The sequence below is a fragment of the Dendropsophus ebraccatus genome, chromosome 9 (genome assembly GCF_027789765.1).
Source record: "Dendropsophus ebraccatus isolate aDenEbr1 chromosome 9, aDenEbr1.pat, whole genome shotgun sequence".
In the NCBI taxonomy this organism is placed as follows: Eukaryota; Metazoa; Chordata; class Amphibia; order Anura; family Hylidae; genus Dendropsophus; species Dendropsophus ebraccatus.
Genome location: NC_091462.1, coordinates 116,784,940 through 116,789,224, shown reverse-complemented (window position 1 = coordinate 116,789,224; position 4,285 = coordinate 116,784,940). Strand labels below are relative to the sequence as shown.

The window sequence follows — 4,285 nt, the reverse complement described above, 5'->3', positions numbered from 1 at the left end:
TACAAAATTTGGTAAACCGTTATTTCATGTGTATAGGCAAAATGTAAAATAAAATACTGAGGGAATCCTGGCCATGGTAAACACTCTGGCCGGGATCCCTAGCGGCGCCGCAAGAAACTGACATGCAGAAAACCTTGTCAGTTCACACAATGGAGCGTGCAGCTCTGGCCACACGCTCTATTGTGGGCAGTGGTGAATTCAGCGGCAGTAAAGATCATCCGGCCGGTACTGCAGTACTGCATGGAACGGCCGGTCTCTTAGGGTATGTGCACACTGAGTAATTTAGACGGAAAGTCTGCCACGTAATCAGCCCGTGTCATAGACTCGATTCTATGCACGGGCGGATTCCTTCCTCTGTCCGAAGACTGAACTTGATCATTCTTTGGACGGAGGAAGGAATCCCGTGCATAGAATGGAGTCTATGACGCGAATGGAGATGCGCGCGCCTGCCGCTATCCGCGAGCGGGCGCAAGGGACGGATTATGCAACGGACTTTCCATCTAAATTACTCAGAGTGCACATACCCTTACAGAGTGGGAACATGGCCTAATACTGTAAAGACTTAAGGGCCTTTTACACGGGACTATGATTGTGCAAAAAGTCGTCAAATCATTCCGATTGAAGTGATAATCTTCTGGTGTAAACGCAGCAATGATCAAACCGCAAACAAAAAAGTTGCTTGGATGTGGTTGATGGCATCTGTTCAGCCGACCTCAAAATGGTTGATAATCGTTCTGACGTCTCTCAGTGTAATCCCTCGTCGCTCACAGTATACGCAATTACCATTGTATCAACCACTTGTATCTTCTCATCTAGGCGCCTATTGTTTAAAAGAAAAACAAGAATCACTTGTCGTTCGCTACACAAGCGATTAAGAGATTTATCTGCGTGTGTAAAAGACCCCGTATTGTGATGGTATCTAGAGATGGGTAAGGGTCAAGAAAATGCCCCTAGGCCTCAATCTGGATGGTTTCCTGGGGGTAAGAGATAACATTCTGGGGATACAATGGCCAAACAGGTTCCCAGTCATGTATCCATGAACACCTAGGGAGAGACGGAAGACATTGCTGCATACCTGGTGGGGGAGTGAAGGCATAAAGAGATAATGGATAGAGTGCTTCTTAGCATTGTATTACACTAATTGATTACAGGCCATGCTTGGCCGATTACCGGCCGTTCTGGACAATAATAATTTCATGTAATAGGTCATCTTTTAAATCAACGATCAGAAGGCTGATCATTAATTTAAAAGAGTACCTAAAATCCCGATACCGATAGCGGCAGTCTGCTGACCATCGCTCCGTGTAATAGCAGACCACTGCTCTCTTCATTGGACCACCTGGGCGATCTAACGATCATCCGGGCAGCCCGTCCTTTCTACATCTAACCTAGTAACCCACTGTCTGACTGCAACAATCTCTCCTCATTGGTTCCAGCCCAACGCTACTAACCATATAGAACGGGTTACGGGAACCCAACAGATTTGTAGATTGAAGAGACTCTCCAGTTGGGAAAATTTTTTCTTCTTCTTTCCTAAAATCTTGAAATGTCTGGTATAAAACAATCCCTTTAAGAAACCTTCCCTCTTAAAAGGGTACTCCGGGCTAGTACTTTTTTTAGTCTGTGGCCGGAGTAGATATAGAAGGCGCCGGTCACTTACCTCCCCGGTTCCATCGCCGGGTCCCGGATCGCGCCGCCCTGTTCTCCTGTCCCACGGCCGCTTCCTGTTCTGAGCTGTGCCTTGAGACGTGACGTTGAAACCGAGGAGGTAAGAGACCGGCGCCTTTTATATACTGCTAGCCCGGAGTACCCCTTTAAAGGGAAAAAAAACAAACTTAGGGTCATATTATAGGCACAACATTGAATGTAAGGGAGAGCCTAGATTGGTGCTCGTTTACCGAGCCTGTCAGCTCGATGATGGCGAAGGACTATATATATTGTTAGTGATGTCCGTGGAGTGCCAGCGATGTCAGTGCTGTATATAGTAAATAATAAAGTATATACTTTACCTCTCTAAGCTCCCCGGTTTCCTCCTAGCTTATCACGGCCAGTGATTGGCTGAGCAGCCTGTCATTACACAGACAGCTTCAGCAATGGCAGCGACAGCTGTGGTGATCGGGGAGAGGCTAGAAGGACACCGGCGAGCATAGAGAGGTATATGTAACTGATATTCTGTTGGCTGCGCATCACTATCGCACGTAGCCATGCCTAGCTGGCAGCCAATGATTTTTAAGCAACAATCAGTCGGTTTATCGTTGTCTTTATTTCACCAAGCAATAATCTGGCTAATAATTTGCTTTATAACACATATATAAAGTCTGTAGAACTCCACCATACAGGACACTACCAGTACTGCTCTAATGTATGGGGGATGAGTATAAGGTTAAGAACTTCGGGTTCTAGTAGCAAACTGAATACCAATAAAAAAACAACTGAACCTCTAACATATTACAACATATAGATTTTATTGTTAAAATTACAATACAATGACAAAATAATAGATAAATACACAATGAACCATGGCTGACAAAATGTTAAAAACGACAAACATACAGTGAGGGGGCTGCTGCAGATGGACACAATAAATAAGTAGATGGTAGACTAAAGTGCTAGATGCAGTACAAGGAGAGCTAGGAATAGATGATTTTGTAGTAAACAAGCCAAAAAAGTGCTATAAAAAATTCATAGATCTAAGCAGGTGTAAAACTACTAGAGTGTCATACCATAAATGATGGAAGTCAAAGTGTCCACCGGCGGCCCCCACCCCAACGCACGTTTCGGCGTAGCCTTTTTCAAGGGGTACCTATCTGCTGGAGGGTCGCACTATAAATACCTAAGGTGCCACTAGATAGACCAATCACCCACCCGCCCCGCACATGTAGCGTGTCACGTTAAGTCTAATTACCTGCTAAGTCGGAACATTGCTTCCGGGTGCGACTGACGTCAGCGCTAGCGGCGCAACGTAATGACGTCCAAATAGCTGGTCACATGACACATTAGTCACATGTGATACCTGTATGACGCGGACGCGCGCCGGTCTTGTGATGCAGGCAAACAACGTAACCGCGCGCATGTGCGTCACGCAGGTAAGGATAACATGAAAGAAAGAGAAGAGTCTGCTGCCATCTACTGGCGAAACAGACACATAGCCGGTATAGAATAATATAATGTAATGTATAATACAACCAGTGCAAGATCAAACATATCTATGGGCCATCTCTAAATAATTAAAATCTTTATGAAGATATACTAATGGACGACTGCATATAAAAGAGGAAGTAAAAGAACATATAGATAATGGTGATAATTAATGAACACAATAATAATCAATGATAATCACTAAAAGAGTAAACATACCATAGTGGATCACAGAACAGATGATGTAAATATACAATAATAATCAATAATGATAATCACTAAAGGAGTAAACATACCATAGTGGATCACAGAACAGATGATGTGAATACACAATAATAATCAATAATGATGATAATCACTAAAGGAGTAAACAAACCATAGTGGATCACAGAACAGATGATGTGAATATACATAATAATAATCAATAATGATAATCACTAAAGGAGTAAACATACCATAGTGGATCACAGAACAGATGATGTGAATATACATAATAGTAAAAGAGTGGACAAAAGTGAAAAAGAGAGTATATAAAAATATAATGAAGGAATGAATAAATAAGTAAATAAATAAACATTGAGAAGTGAATTCATCACAACCGCTACACCTACACCTTATATTAATATAAATATGAATGAATGAAAATGAATGTAATTATAAGTGTAAATAACTATACATAAAACCTCGCTGGCCACAATAAATATATATAAATACACAACGTGATTAACAGAAAGAGCTGATGAAAAGCAGATATAAGAAAGGAGGAAAGGAAGACAAGAGAGAAAAGAAGAAGAAACAAAAAGAACAAGAAGAACATGAAGAACATGATTATGAACCCGGACCTATAAGTGCAAATAGGCATGAAATAACGAATGTGAGAAAAAAATATATATATATATAATATATATGATTAAAAATATATACATTCTATATACAAAATACACAGTACAATAAGTGATAAGTGATAAAGTGCAAAGTGCAAAAATGTGCAACACTCGTGTGGTGCAAAAAAGAACACACCTACTGATAAAGTGATAAATAAACATCACATATCAGAGGAGTGATGTGAAAACATGTGTGATAAATACTATAAAGGTACATCACAAAGTGCCTTTTCCAAGCATACCAAAAATACAATAGGTAGAAA

The 4,285-nt window shown here is 41.1% G+C and overlaps 1 long non-coding RNA gene across 1 annotated transcript; it reads right to left on the bottom strand.

Moving 5' to 3' along the window:
• Nucleotides 1-513: 513 nt before the first annotated feature.
• Nucleotides 514-2,974, bottom strand: LOC138801649 (uncharacterized). Its single transcript, XR_011364642.1, has 3 exons — nucleotides 2,906-2,974; nucleotides 1,661-1,812; nucleotides 514-820 (listed from the first exon to the last, which is right to left on the bottom strand). It is a non-coding gene; the product is annotated as an uncharacterized lncRNA (long non-coding RNA).
• Nucleotides 2,975-4,285: the final 1,311 nt, after the last annotated feature.